This window comes from Globicephala melas, chromosome 15, assembly GCF_963455315.2.
Source record: "Globicephala melas chromosome 15, mGloMel1.2, whole genome shotgun sequence".
Classification (NCBI taxonomy): domain Eukaryota; kingdom Metazoa; phylum Chordata; class Mammalia; order Artiodactyla; family Delphinidae; genus Globicephala; species Globicephala melas.
Genome location: NC_083328.1, coordinates 30,890,184 through 30,906,573, shown reverse-complemented (window position 1 = coordinate 30,906,573; position 16,390 = coordinate 30,890,184). Strand labels below are relative to the sequence as shown.

The window sequence follows — 16,390 nt, the reverse complement described above, 5'->3', positions numbered from 1 at the left end:
CTTCAAAGCTCAGATAGCATCTCCTTCCAAAAGCCTTCCCTCCTCACCGGCAGCTGAGATTTCCACCTTGGGTTCCCAAAGCCTCCAGGTGTCTCCTCTCACCCAGAGCTTATCACACTCGCACTGTTCTATGAGTCACTTTCTCTCTCTCCTCCACTAGAAAGTGAATGTACCTTATTCAACTCTGTAACCCAGCATCTACAGTGTCTAGGATAGAAGATGCCTCAGAGAATATTGGAAGAATGAATGAATAAATTATTTATGATTACTAATCTCACACACTGTTGATGCCCATTGTATAGGAAACTATACAGTACATTCCTGGCAAGAAACCACTCATCTGTCATGATGAACTACTTTGAAGCGTTGCTCAAACCAGCTTCTAGTGCTTGCTTCAGCAGCACGTATACTAAAATTGGAACGATACAGAGAAGATTAGCATGGGAAATGAAATTGAGTTATTTGTGGTGAGGTGGATGGACCTAGAGTCTGTCATACAGAGTGAAGTAAGTCAGAAAGAGAAAAACAAATACCATATGCTAACACATATATATGGAATCTAAAAAAAAATAAAAAGAAGAACCTAGTTGCAGGACAGGAATAAAGACGCAGACGTCTTTATTCAACTAGAGAGTCCAGAGAATGGACTTGAGGACACGGGGAGGGGGAAGGGTAAGCTGGGACGAAGTGAGAGAGTGGCATGGACATATATACACTACCAAACGTAAAATAGATAGCTAGTGGGAAGCAGCCGCATAGCACAGGGAGATCAGCTCGGTGCTTTGTGACCACCTAGAGGGGTGGGATAGGGAGGGTGGGAGGGAGACGCAAGAGGAAAGAGATATGGGGATATATGTATACGTATAGCTAATTCACTTTGCTATACAGCAGAAACTAACACACCATTGTAAAGCAATTATACTCCAATAAAGATGTTAAAAAAAAAGCCAACACAAATAAAAGCCAAAGTCTTAACAGTGAAAAAAAGCAAATTATATAACCCATTGTTTCCCTTTTTTATTGAAGTATAGTTGATTTACAATATTGTGTTAGTTTCAGGTATACAGCAAAGTAATACAGTTATAAATAAATTTTTTTCAGATTCTTTTCCACCATAGGTCATTACAAGACATTGAACAGAGTTCCCTGTGTTACACAGTAAATCCTTGTTGTTTATCTATTTTATATACAGTGGTGTGTATCTGTTAATCCCATACTCCTAATTTATCCCTCCCCCCATTATGTCTCTTTTTGCCTAGCCTGCCAGGAAGCTCAAAGTTAAATGCCATACTTAATCATCACGATGGTGCTAGTCTAGATTTTGCTGATTAATTTTCTCTTTTCCTCTCTGTTATTTTATTATTGTTACTCTTTTCTACTTTCAATATACTGGCCCTATTTTCTCATTTTATTCATCATTGGTATTGCAAACATCTTCATATAGTTGGGCTGCAAAGAATAAGTAAAGGAAATACCCGCTGATGCATGCTTTATGTCTGACTTAACAGATAAGCACACCATTTAGATAAATAACAAGCATAATTTGTCTAAGCAGTAACCAAATAGCAAATGTCTGTTAAGCATTAACTGTGAGACAGGCAGTAAGCTAAGCCCTATGCATCCAAAGAAGAAAAACATATGGTTCCCTCACTGAAGGAGTTCCTTGTCTGCTGGGAAGCAGATGTGATTACAGCCCAGCACGGGTACCTGCCATGATAGAAGTTTGTCCTGGGTGCCATAGGAGTAGGGAAAGCAAAGCATGAGGCTTCCTGGGGAAGTTGGGGAGAGGTTTTCTAGAGAAAGCAATGTTGAGTAGGGTCTTAACGGATACGTAGGAGTACATCAGTTTGCTTCAAAAAAGTGAAGTGATATTGTTGGAGGACCACATATGGAGTGGGGGTGGGAGGTCGGTAGATGACCAGCCTGTTAAGACAAGGAAAGGCTAGATCATGAAACACACAGAGGAAGACCTTGCTGCCAAGTTTAGATCTTATCCTACAGGCCACTGGTCTATAATAACTGTTTGGCATACGGGGACCCCATTTCAATGTTCAGAAATTTCATGGCAGTAGTTTCAGTGCAAATTGTCTGAGAAAACACATCACAGCAAAAGTTATGGTAAGTCCAGTGATGCATTTAAATTAATTTGTACTTTGTTCAGCCCAATCAAATCTATAGACGTTTGAAAAATAGCTGCACCCAGCAAAACATAAGCTGTTCTCCTCGTAGCTATAAATAAAATACGACTGTGTCTATTGCACGTGGTTACCCTTCTCCCCAGCACCTTACATTGTGATGCTCAGCATTGAAGTACTATAGTCTCTGCGTTATGTCTTTCCACTGTGGTACCAACTCATGGACTGTTTTTATCAGATGCTTCTCTCTTTTATTTAACTAGGCCCGTTCTGCACCTTTTCTCTTCTCTATAAGTGCTCTTCACTTTCTTCAATATTCTTTATTGATAATCTGTTGTTGTCAAGTTACACTCTGATGCGTTCATCTAAATTGGTGGTCCTCAAACTCTCAGGCTCATCAGCATCACCCAGAGGTTAAAACACAGATTGCTGGGCCCCGCCCCAGAGTTCCTAATTCAGTGGACTGGGACCTGAGCATGGCGTTCTAACAAATTCCCAGGTGATACTGATGCTGCTGGTTGAGGGACCGTTGATTTACATTATCTCTCTTCTACTTTATTAGCAATCTGTCTATGGGTTCATGGATTTCTTACATATTTGTACCCTCTTAAAATTTTCAAACCCTTGATTTCAAAAACCAGCGGTCCCCAACCTTTTTGGCACCAGGGACCGGTTTCGTGGAAGACAGTTTTTCCACCGACGGGGGGTGGGGGGAATGGTTCAGGCAGTAATGCGAGCGATGGGGAGTGATGGGGAGTGATGGGGAGCGGTGGAGAGTGGTGGGGAGCGGTGGGGAGCGGTGGGGAGCGATGGGGAGCGATGGGGAGTGGTGGGGAGAGATGGAGAGCGGTGGGGAGCGGTGGGGAGCAATGGGGAGCAGTGGGGAGCGGTGGGGAGCGGTGGGGAGCAATGGGGAGCGGTGGGGAGCGGTGGGGAGCAATGGGGAGCGGTGGGGAGCGATGGGGAGCGGTGGGGAGCGGTGGAGAGCGGTGGGGAGCGGTGGGGAGCGATGGGGAGCGGTGGGGAGCGGTGGGGATCAATGGGGAGCGGTGGGGAGCAGTGGGGAGCGGTGGGGAGCAGTGGGGAGCGGCAGATGAAGCTTCACTCACTCGCCCGCCAAGTGAGCGCTCAGCCCTGTTCCTAACAGGCCACAGACCGGTGCTGGTCCACGGCCCAGGGGTGGGCACCCCTGTCAGAAACAAATGCTCAAAAAATATGAAATAATTAACTTAAGAAATAAATGTCAGGCAATGCGTAAAATCCCTATAACAGTTTAACATCTGCTTGATGTCTACGATGGATGGTACATATTCCTAAGAATTATAGGAATTCTTAACTCATTTCAAACTAAGTAAATGAATGCCTCTAATTTGCATTGCCTCTGTCACCTGTCAGTATATGTAAACACTTATCAATTAAGAGCCAAACCTTTTGTGTGATCACTCTATGTTTATATATTCATTATGAGAAACTGAATACACAAACAGACAATGGCCAGAGCATATTAAAATAGGTTTCTAACCCACAATCGGCAGCAAACAGCCCAGGAAGGTTATCTACACTAACCAGGCCAGGAAGCCAGCCTGCTCGCTATAGCTACATATATTCCATAGGTCAGACTGTAGGAAGTTAGACCATTATCTCTAACAACCAGTCCAGGAAGCCAAAATTGGCCCCAAACGGTCAGGACTTGATTAATAACTGACGACTTCCCTAATTGTTGTCCATTCTGCCAGCATGGAACTCACCAGAGAATGTCTCGTATATACCCCTAACCAACCACTAAGATGCCCCACTTCTAAGTAGCTCATCCCCAATTCCCCATGCCAACAGCCTCCACTCAGGGCACATCTGAAGACCCCCCCTTTTTCTCCTACAAAGCTTTTCCTCTCCTCTGCCTGCCTTTGAGCCTCTGCCCAAACACAAGGGAGTCAGCCACCATCACTCGCGTCTTGGCTAGCTCTGAATAAACAGCCTTTGCTTGTGCTCGTTTGGTCGGTCTTCGTTTCCTCAGTCAGATGGAGGAACCAGAGGAAAGCCCCAGCCAACTGAACCTTGGGGAGGGGTCTCTAAGCATTTCATAAAAAGATTTACACATGTAAGACCCATTAGGATATTATATACAATGGTTGCTGTGCGCATGTGCTCTCGGGCCCTTCTCCGTAATTATGCTGAAGGACTACGTGGCCCTGGTGATGGCAGCCATGGCTGTGGGCAAGTGGGAGCCCTCTAGGAATTTCTGAGCTGAGACATGTATGATCTGTGCGTTAAAATCATCATCCCAGCAGCAGTGCAGAGGATGAGGAATAAGGAAGGGCAGGAAGAGTCAATCAGGGTTTCTTTAAGGAGATTGAACAAGAACTGTAGACCAGATCCTGTCTCCATGTACCTTTCCTGGTCCTGAAATGAATTCCCATTGCCCTTGGAGAGCCAAGGTTTCATTCCTGATCACAAAGGATGGGGTCACTGTCTTCCCAGGCAGGGCCTCATGTGGCCTCCGTGTGAAGCTGCGCGCAGTCCCAGGCCACAGTCATGCTTTGTTTATTTTTCCCCTGGCTGCAGTGCCTGACGTGCAGGATCTTAGTTCCCACACCAGGGATTGAACCCACGCCCTGGCAGCTGAGTCCTAACCATTGGACCGCAGGGGAATGCCCAAGGTCATGGTTATTTAATTAGCACAGTAGATTTTCATCAGGAAACCAAGAGGCACATTCACAGCTGAGAATCCCCTCTTAATTGCTGGGTGTGGGAGGCCCATCAGTCCTTTGATGGGCCCGTGGCTTGCTCTTTTGCCCTCCAACATCTGGCCTTGCTGGGGCTATGGAAATGATTCCAGGCTAGGTGATAGGCATCCCAGGAATGAGACTCTGCCCAGAATATTTGGCCAGACTTCTTAAATTTCATGAGGATGGGAAATGCGCATTCCACACTCTCGGAGGTGCTGCAAGCCAGAACACCAGAAAACCCTGATCTTCCAATAAATTAAGTCGGACGCCCCGAGTTGGATCCAAGCCTCGGTGCCTAGCAACGGTGGGCACCCGACGGCACAAGTGCCTTACCCTCTCCATCCCTCCACTTCCCTGTTTGCAAAACGGGTGCAACGTGAACATCTGCCTCTCAGAGCAAAATGGTGCAAGTGAAGGGCTTGGTGGTCTGACCCACAACAAGCGCCACCAATAATGACACATACATCTCGAGCTCCAGGTGGCACTTTGTAGCATCCCGCAGTGGACGTCAGCAATTTCCAAATGCAAGCCCCTTGGGCCCATGCAGATCTACAGCAGCACTTCATGACCTTTTATTCATCACCACCTCCCCAAAGAGTCTTTTAGACTTTTTTTTCTTAATTGCCACCCCACCCACGAAATTTTAATAGCACAGATACACTGTATACCCGTTTATGGACTATGGTTCTTTGGAGAGCAAAAAAAACATGAATTTTTTTCACCTCCAAGAACCAATTTTCTGAACAGGGGTGAAATCTTATATGCATCTTTTATTCTCTTCCCTGCCCAGAGGGAAGCGACCTAAGATTCACTGTGTATATACGTGTACAAAGCATATACACACATATATTGATGATGGTAGCTTTACATTAATTGATTAGTATGACAATGTGAAATATTTACATTTTACATACAGGAGGAACTAGTGTTAAAAGAAATAAAGCACCTCCTAATTTTTTTTAAAAAAGAGCCAATTTTCACTCACGTTAAGAATGCATGATCTCAGGGCTTCCCTGGTGGCACAGTGGTTAAGAATCCGCCTGCCAATGCAGGGAACACGGGTTCGAGCCCTGGTCTGGGAAGATCCCACATGCCGCAGAGCAACTAAGCCCGTGTACCACAACTACTGAGCCCACGTGCCACAACTACTGAAGCCCTCGTGCCTAGAGCCCGTGCACCGCAACGAAGAGTAGCGCCCGCTTGCCGCAGCTACAGAAAGCCCACATGCAGCAACGAAGACCCAACACAGCCAAAAATAAATAAACAAGTAAATTTATAAAAACAGAAAAAATGCATGATCTCAAAGAGAGTGAACTGAGAAAAGTAAGACAGTCCACACATATTCAGTTTAAAGTACAACCTCCGATACCAAAATATTTCTCTTCCAGTGCATGCGTTGCATACATGCACACGTGTGTGTGTGTGTGTGCATGTGTGTGTTAGTGAGGGAGACATGGTAGTGACGGGAGATGGTAGTGTTTGTCTTTTTGTATGTGGTTTTGTGTGTGTCTGTGTGTTTGGGGGGTGGTTTAATTGATGGGCTGACTTGGCAAGATGAAAAATGGGTAGGAAAAAACCTTAGTCCTCCACATTTTTTTCCTGTTCAGTGAGATCTGAAGTCCGGATCCCTCTCGTCACTCTACCTGGCAGGGCTCTGAAGGTTACCTTCCTCCCACCCCCACAGTCACACGTGCTCATGGCCTGTTCATCGCCCTGTGGTCCTGGCCGGATCCACTGGAGAGAGCACTCCCTGCACCCCGGGGAGGGAACCACAGGAGAAGAAGGTGGACTCAGCATCCGTGGGCTCAGCTATTCTCCATCCTACCTTGTGCTTGGCATATGGAGGTACAAAGATGGACAGTTCACGGCTCTGACACTCAAGGTGGCCACAGTTGAACAAAGGTGACTGATCTCTCCCACCTTCCTGCTCCCACACTCTTTTGTTGGCCCCCAAGCTCATCTTCCCGGTGGCCAAAGCAAAGAGAGAAACTCCATAAGTGACAAGATTCCTGGTTTCCTTGGATAAAAACCTACTAACCGTTGAAGAAAAACATTGCCTTTTTGTCTCAGAGGCATGAGAGAAATTGTTCTTGCAGAAGTTGTAAACGATAGCCCAGCTGACATTACGGGGGCATTTAAATCAACACCCTTACATCATATTTAACATCCTTAGGCGATATCCTGTGATAAACCATAGTGGAAAAGAATATGAAAAAGAATATATATATATATGTATAACTGAGTCACTTTGCTGTACAGAAGAAATTAACACAACATTGTAAATCAACTATACTTCAATAAAGGTTTTTTAAAAAACATCTTTAGAGATGTTTTGGAGAGGAGCCTCCCCATTCAAGCCCATGTGCCAATCAGTGAAAACAATGGTCCCAATTACCAAAAGCTGGAAAGCCCTCTCATGTCCTTCAGTGATTGACTGGATTAGTGAAGTGTACCACATCGATGCTGTGGAAAACTACTCAGGGACAGAAAGGACAGAGCTATGGATGCAGGTCACACCCTGGGTGCATCTCATAGGCACTATGCTGAGAGAAGATGGGCCAATCTCAAGAAGTTACATACTGGGGAATTCCCTGGTGGCACAATGGTTAAGAATCCGCCTGCCAATGCAGGGGACACGGGTTCAAGCCCTGGTCCAGGAAGATCCCACGTGCCACGGAGCAACTAAACCTGTGCGCCACAACTACTGAGCCTGCGCTCTAGAGCCCGTGAGCCACAACTACTGAGCTCGTGTGCCACAACTACTGGAGCCCACGTGCCTAGAGCCCGTGCTCCACAACAATAGAAGCCACCGCAATGAGAAGCCCGTGCACCGCAACGAAGAGTAGCCCACAACTAGAGAAAGTCCACACACAGCAACAAAGACCCAATACAGCCCAGAATAAATAAATAAATTTATTTAAAAAAGAAAAAGAATAACAACTCTGAACTACTCAACAACAACGCTAGAATCCAGAATACAAGAAAAAAACAAAAGTTATGTACTTTATGATTCCACTCACGTCGTAGCCCCTAAATGACAAAACTCTGGCGATGGAAAACGAGATCTGACATGGGGTGGAAGGGGTGGGAAGTGCAATTCTAAACAAGTAGCACGAGGGTCCTGTTTAGGGTGATGGTCAAGTTCTGCATCTTAGTTATAGTGGCGGTAACAGGAACCTGTATGTAGGAGGAAACTGCATAGAACTACACACACGCGCACACACACACACACACACACACAGAAATGAGGTCTGTCCTCACCTTAGCATTGCACCGACTTCCTGATATTAACATTGTACTACAGTTACATAGGGTGTCACCCCTGGGGTTCACGGGACTCTGTGTACTAGTTTTGCAATTTCCTGTGAGTCTATAATTATTTCAAAATGCCAAGTAAAAACAACAACTAAAGACGACGGCCGTTATCTAGGCGTTCTCGCGAGTTCTCCAACCCCGAGACTTCTGCCTCCAGCTTGAAGGTGAATCCTCGCTGGGTCAGCACAACCCCCCTGCCCTTCCTGCAGCGCCCCCAAGTCAAGGCTGATGCAGCGCTCAGCTCTCAGGTGGCTGCGCTGTGATTCCAGTGCATCTTTGATTCCTCACTTTTGGTCTCTTACCACTTAAGCTGCCTGTGTTTCATGCTCCCTGAGTGATCTCCATCCTTTCATCCAGGCCCTTTGATGACTTAGTTCTGGTCAGTCACTAATCCGGCCGAGCTTCCTGCTTCCCACCAGGTTTTCTTCCGCCTTCTCATCATTTCCTTTGTTGTTGGCCCTTTGCTGGGCTGAAAGGCCACGATGGAAATGCCAGGGGAGTGCAGGACCTCTGACCACCGCTGTTGTATCCCTCTGGTCTAAGAAATACTAAGCTGACCCCAGGGCTTTGGCTCAGGGATCCTGCTTTCCAAACCATGACCTGTGATTTAATCCGTATCATTTCATAATTTGGAATTGGAGTCCTAGAAAAATCTGGCAACAGGTGGTCCCTACTGCAGGTACCTGCGGCCAGAGAACTCATTCAGGAGAATGAAAAAGGCCATGGAGTTTAAAGAATCAGGAGGTGGGCATTCAAGGAGTCGCATCACCGTTTGCCAACAAGGCTTTACCTCTCCTGGAGACGTGAATGACTGTACTGTACCTGCAGATGTGCTCCAAGCATCTGATGAGATAAAGGCAGGAAAGGGATCGGCAAACAGGACAGCACTTTGCAAATAAAATTTACAAGTTACTACCTTAGTTTCACCTTCTTCCTCTTCCAAGAACACTTTTTTGCTGTTGCCTCATTGGCCATTCATCTGATGTCATCTGTCATTAGACAAACTGAAGATTGTCCCACCTGAAGGCAAGGGAGCTGGAGTATCTACAAGCTCCACCCACTGTAGGTTAAGAGACGCTCCCAGGGCTCCTAGCTCTCCTGCACTTCCAGCCTACCCCGCGTATTAGCCAAGCACTATTAGCCAAGCTCTAGAGCCCGTGAGCCACAACTGCTGAAGCCCATGCGCCTGGAGCCCGTGCTCCACAACGGGAGAAGCCACTGCAATGAGAGGCCCGCGCACTGCAATGAAGAGAACCCCCGCTCCTCGCAACTAGAGAAAACCCACGTGCAGCAACAAAGACCCAATGCAGCCAAAAGTAAATAAATTATTAAATAAATAAATAATAAACTGTACCTGTCCAGCTGTCCAGGGAATGGAGCAGAAAAATCCCCCTGAACTTGGATCTGACCCTAGTTCCCATACCTGGTAGCTTGGTTTGTGAACCTAAACAAGCTATTTCCTTTCTCTGGACCTCAGTTTCTTCATCTGTGAATGGGTGACCAACACCCACACCCTGGGTGTTTTCTGGGGCATTCAAAGTCTCGAAAGAGATCCCAGAAGTGAACAAGCTTTGGAAGCTCTAAGATGTTCTGCACATAGGAAGGACATTTTCAACCCAAATGCCCCCAAGATAAAGGGTGGGTCCAGCAGGAGGCCCACGTGGATCAGAACTAAGGTGAGGCCCTGGGTGCAAAATGTAGGGGGACCCCAAATGACTCACTCATCCGGACAGATAACACTGCAGTGCACTGCTTCTTTTAAAATCAAAAGTAATCCTCCAAATACCCATGATGAACAGAATATCAACATCTTTAAATGAAGACGGGATCTGACCCTGCAGCTCCGCCAAGCCTTGCTCTCCTCACCCTGGTCTCAACCCCGAGACCTGGACTCCAGTGCGGGAGTGATTGAACGGCTAGTGTCGAGGAGGGGAATTCCGTGAGCGCAAGGTCATCCTATGGGTTTGGAGGTCGAGCCTGGACCAGGGTCCAAATCTCCTAGCCTCTAACCAGGAGTTCTTTCTATCCCACTGGGTGGCATGTGCCCTGCCAGGAAGATGCTTCAGGGAAGGTGTGTGCATGTGTGTCCCCTGCCCTCACCATCAATACTAAAGTCAACCCGTACGAGCAGGTGGTTTTCTCCAGAAGAGCCAGGAAGCATGAGAAACATCTTTACCGCTGCCCCTGATCTTCTACGTTCTTATCCACATTCTGAGCCCTTGGTGTTTCCATCCAAAGCTGAACTTGAAGGGACTGAAGCCCATTTCAGTAGAAATAGCAGGTCCTAAGACTGCTTCCCAGGAATCCTTCCTCCAGGATGATAAGAGATGCACTGGAGAGGGTTCCCACCCCTGAATCTTTCCCTTGGTGGAGCGCTGGGGCTGCGCAAACAGATGAGGCAGTGTTTTCTGCACAGCTGCTCCAGAGCTGGGCAGAGAGGGTACCTGCATCTTGGCTTTTCGTAGTTTCATGCCCCTCCTCACATGTCTCTGTTGGTAATTACGTGTGTGCCACCTGATTAATATCTGCCTCCCTCGCCCCTCCCCAAACCAGGCTTTCCGTGGGGTGGGGTCTGCCTCCATCCTGCTCACTGCTCCACCCCCGGGGGAGCGCAGAGTACGCCTCCCATACAGATTTGTTGGAAGTATGAACCGTGGAGTTCATTGAATCCATGGAGTGAGGCAAGGTCCGAGGTCTGAGCAGCCCTGGTTTACACTTACAAATGAGAGGCCCCATTCTAAGCTCTGCGCAGCGGGGACGCGTGTAATCGCTGAGACCGTCCCGAAGGCAGGTACCGCTAGGAGCCCCGTCTCATGGCTGAGGAAGTGACGGCACAGGAAGCTTAAGCCATTTGCGCATCACGCTCTGCAGGCCCTCCCTCGACACAAAGTCCAAGCAGAAACATGATGCCCATGGTGGGTGCACAGAGAGAGGTGCAGGCAGCAGGTGGCATCACCATCTGCCCGCTTCTGGGACTCTCCCTCCTTCCTCCCCGCTGGTCCCTCCTTCTTAGTAAGCCTTGTGGTCTCCACTGGTTTTGCCCCATTGGAGCCTGTGTTTATCGCAGACACATAGGGGCCTCTCCTCTCTCACACCACACTGACGCTCTGAGCATCTCAAGGATCCCAAAGGCTTACACTGCCGTCTAGATACAGACTCTCCAAAGCATTAGACCAAGTGGTTCTCAACCAGGGCCAGCTTCCCCAGCCACCCCCGCCGCCAGGGGACATCTGGCAATGTCTGGAGACGTTTGTGATTGTCATGCCTGGGAAGGGGGTGCAGTTGGCGTCTACTGGGTAGAGGTCAGAGATTGGGCACCCATCCACTGCACAGGGTGGCCCCTACAACGCAGAGTGACCTGGCCTCAGATGTCACTAGGGCTGAGGTTGGGAAATTCCAGTTGATTCCACTCTGTGCTAAGAAGTATTCCCAGCTGCTTCCTGGGCGTGTCCACTTGGCTGTCCCCCAGGGTCTCAAACTCAATATCTTCCAGAAGGAACTCATTGTCTGCACCCCTCCCCCAATACTTCCGGTTGGCTTGCCTTCCAGCATTTTCCACCTCTGGAAATCTGGTTCCACTCACATGACTATTCCAGCTGGAACCGGCATCATCCGCGCACATCACACACACAGCAAATTCAGCAACCCCCCCCCACCCCGCCTAAATGCCAGCTGAGAATTCTTCTTGCCCTCCCATCACCTCCGCCCTGCTCGGGCCACCACGTTCTCTCCACTACACCAGTAACAGCCTCTTTGCTGGCCTTTGTCCCTGCAGCTTCACCAGCGACCCTCTCCAGCCCACCACCCAAGCAATGGGCAGAGAGATCCTTCTAGAGCAAGAAAACGTCACCTCCTCCAGAAGACTCCCCACTTAGTACCGACTTTGGTGGTGGTTGCTTGCATAACATTGTGAAGGTGCTGAATGCCACCGGCTTGTGCATTTGAAAATGTTGAAATTTTACTCCGTGTATATTTTACCACAATTTCTTAAAAACCTCCCCACTGGCCTCTGGGCTCCTCTCTGCGGCTTCCACGATCCGGCCCCTGCCTATCCCTCCAGTCTTCTTTCTTGCTAAGGACTCAATCATTGGACTTTTCCTGGGGACTGGAGCAGGGGGCAGGAGGGTGGGGGCAGGTGGCTGAGATCTTGCAGGTGGAAACAGTGAGGCAGTGAGATTAAGAAAGCAGGCTATGGGCTTCCCTGGTGGCGCAGTGGTTGAGAATCTGCCTGCTAACTCAGGGGACACAGGTTCGAGCCCTGGTCTGGGAGGATCCCACATGCTGTGGAGCAACTAGGCCCATGAGCCACAACTACTGAGCCTGCGCGTCCGGAGCCTGTGCTCCGCAACAAGAGAGGCCGCAATAGTGAGAGGCCCGCGCACCGCGATGAAGAGTAGCCCCTGCTTGCCACAACTAGAGAAAGCCCTCGCACAGAAATGAAGACCCAACACAGCAAAAATAAATTAATTAATTAAAATGATCCAGGATGTACCTTTAAAAAAAAAAAAAGAAAGCAGGTTACTCTTGTAGAGTGTGGCACATGGTGTTTTCTGAAGATGCTGCCAACACTACATCCAACACCCCAGGCTCTTCTTAGCATGTGACTCTGATACTCTTCCCAGGGAGGCTCGGATCTGTGTTCAATCCCCGTGTATCAGGACAGGCTGGTGATGGTGGCAGAGGGGATATGGCTTCTGAGGCTAAGTTACAAAAGGCCGTGCAGCTGGCACCTTGCTCCTTGGATCCCAAGCCTGTGACTGCCCTGCTGCCGCCATGTTGTCAGGAAGCCCAATCTAGCCCACGTGGAGAGATTGTTACCAACCCAGGTTCTTGGCCTCCTTAATCAACAGACACTGATCAGAGGCCAGACAAGAAATTCAGGCAAGGCTTTATTGGGGCCCCTGCTGCAGCAAGGGTGGGGAGTGAGAACAAGTAAGAGGTTCCATTGCTCACTCGCTCCCCAGGGTGGGGGGCAAGCTAGTTCTTTATATGGGGTGAGGGTAGGGGTGGGTCCAGGGGTCAGGTCAGAGGGCCGGCTTAGGTAGTTTGCCCACCCTTTGGGGGTGTTGAGTGCAGGGGGCGTGCACACCATCCTGCTTTTGCTCCCAACGCCCTGTTTTTGCTCCCGGCTCTTCAGAAGTGGCAGTTAGGCTTTTTGGTCTTTCTGTATCTTGTTGTCCATAATTTGCCCCAACTGCACATGCATGCAGTTATTTTTAGTCCCTTACAGGTTCTTTGTATATTCTTGCTCAAGGAGACCTTTGTGCAGGTGCAAGCCCTTCCGCAAAGGGTCCCAGGTCCCGGGTCCCAGCCTGTCTCAAGATGCATGGAAAGGCTTTGAGGAGACACAGAGGAGTGCTCAGCCTGCTTGGCTGTACCCCCTGTCGCTCCAATTCCAGTCCCTGCATGAGAGAGACCAAACCAGAACCAGCGGCTGAGCACTTTCTGAATTCCCGACCCTCAAAGACGACAAAGGATAAAAAATGATCCTTGCTGGTTTTAGCCGCTGCTTTTCTGGTGACTTGTTATGAAGCAACAAAGGAGACAGGCAGGGGTGGTGCCCAAGAGCACAGATGCCAGTCAGCCAGCCTCCACCCATTCCCCCCCCCACCTCTTACCAGGGGTGCAGCTTGGGCAGTTATCTCCCCTCCCTAAGCCCCAGTCTCCTCATTGTGGAAGAGGTAATCACAGCACCTGCCTCACAGGTATCTTAAGACTGAAGAAGATAAAGTGTACTCAGCAGGTGGTAAGCACTTGATACTGTAGCTGTGGTTATTATTCTGAGGTTTAAAACCATCCTGTTACCGTGCCTGTATTAATCTCCCAGGACCACCATGACAAAGTACCCCAAACCGGGCAGCTAAAAACAACAGAAATTTATTCTCTCCACGTTCTAGAGGCCGGAAGTCCAAGATCAAGGTGTCGGGAGGGTCATGCTCACTCTGAAGGCTCCAGGGTAGGATCTTCCCGCCTCTTCTAGTTTCTGGAGGCTCCAGATGTCCCTCGGCTACGGCAGCACTGCCCCATTCTATGCCTCTGACTTACTGGCCTCCTCTCTGTGTGTCTGTGTCTTCCAATGGCCTTCTTATAAAGACACCAGTCGTTGGGTCTAGAGTCCACCCTAATCCAGTGTGATCTCATCTTAATTTAACTAATTACATCTGCAAAGACCCTCTTTCTTTCTTTTTTTTTTAATATTTATTTATTTAGCTGCACCGGGTCTTAGTTGCGGCAGGCGTGTGGGATCTAGTTCCCCGACCATGGATCGAACCCAGGCCCCCCACATTGGGAGCACAGAGTCTCAGCCACTGGACTACCAGGGAGGTCCAGAGATCCTCTTTCCCATTAAGGTCCCAGGTACTGGAATCACGACTCCAGTATCTTTCGGAGTATAGCCTTGAACCCACAGCAGGCCCACGTTTAGGTAGGCAAGTACAGCACGCTTAGCACACACCTCACCTCAAAGGGCCTCGTGGGTAAAAAGTGAAGGTCAGATGCAGACATCAGACCATCCAGGTCTGACACCAGCTCGTTCCGTGGTGCAGATTCAGGACCCAGTCCCAGGCAAAGAGAAAAACAAACAGCTCGTTCCGGGAATTACAGGTGAGGCCTCAGCTCACCTGTCGGGCTCCCCGAGGCTGCTGCTTCCAGGCAAGGACTCCACAACCCAGAGGGGTGCAGGAGGGAGCAAACCCCACAAAGAAGCAAGGAGACGGGATGGGGGAGTCAGCTCTCCCAGCGCATCAATATTTCATTAGTCATCACAGCCTCGTTCCTCCTCTGGGGCTCCGACCATTCCGTTAAATGAAGCATTTCTAACCAAGGAAATAGAAATGAACATGGAACAAATGCCGATGTACTGAGAGAACCCGCATGTCCTCCCAGCAGGGAGAGGTCCCCCCGCCCTGCGGTTGCAATACTAGCAACTTACTGCGGTTGCTGATGAAAGGGCAGGAATCCTCAGGTGCAGCAGCATCTGGTGCCATGACCACACTAGGGGCCACCAGGAGGTCCTCAGACCCCAAGGATGGTGGATGAGGAGGCAGAAGCACACAGCTCGGCTCAGTGATCAGAACACTGGGTTTGGGTCTTGGTCCTGGCCCATGACCTTGGACGCATCCTTGGCCTCACCGAGCCTCTGCAGGAGCGTCCCTCGGTGGGAACCACGGTGGACGCCCCCTCCTTGCAGGACAGCGGCAAGGGTCAGATGGGAGCCAGGAGCTTGGGAAACTCTAAAGTGCTCCCAGGTGTAAGAAAGGCATGCGCGCCGGGTGACCCACCCTAAATGGTGTTCCCGGGAGGCTTCCAGAAGAAGCCAAAGCAGATCACTCGTGGCTGCGCACAGGGGAGACGCCTCCTGGGGACAATCGGGGACAGCTGAGCAGCAGTGAGGTGATGTCCTCCCTCTCCATCTGTCAGTCCTACCGTGACAAGCTCACACCTGCAGGGTAGGTGAGAAATTGGGGCTCAAGCAGGAGAAGGAGCTTTCCCAAGGCACACGTCTGGGAGGCAGAAGAGCGAGTGCCCTGGAGCACGGCTGCCTGAGCCCACCCGCCTACGTCTCCCTGAACCACACTTCCTGCGTGCCAGCCTCAGCCCCACTTACAGAGTCTCTTGTCCCCTGGGCTGGGCCCCTGCATTTGAGAGAGGGTGGTGGGATAGCTGTGCCACCAGACAGCCTGCAGGACAGGGGATGCCATTCCCCTAAGAGGGACTTCCTAGACCCAAAAATCACATCCACACCTGATATTTCATGGGACCTGGTGACAAGCAGTTTTGCTCACTGGTGCGTCCCCAGTACCTGGCAGAGGACTTGGCACAGAAAGGCTCTCAGGAGACATGTGCGGGATTTAGTTGGATGAAACGGGCTTGGGGAGGACCATCCGTGGGCCCATTTTACAGACAAGAAGACTGAGGCCCAGAGCGAGACAGGAACGTCCCCAAAGTCACAACCCTGAGCAGGAAGAGGTGCATCCGTCTGTTCCCCGCCTTCCTCAGACCTCTCCGCCTCGATTTTGCACCACTCCCCAGTCTCAGCTGGGCCAAGGTGTGATCCTGGGGGTCTCGGAGCCCCTGCTGGAGAAGGGTCTCATAGCCTCCAGGGCAGAGGTTTGGGCAGCCGTGATGGTGAGAGACTGGGACGAGCATCTTCCCTTCCCAGACACCTTGGAGAAACACCTTCCTCCTGGGGCCTGACCCTGCCGGGGTCCCCCT

General features: G+C 49.7%; 1 pseudogene; it reads left to right on the top strand.

Annotated features, from left to right (window-relative positions):
- Nucleotides 1-385: 385 nt before the first annotated feature.
- On the top strand, nucleotides 386-444 carry LOC115867699 (U6 spliceosomal RNA; annotated as a pseudogene).
- Nucleotides 445-16,390: the final 15,946 nt, after the last annotated feature.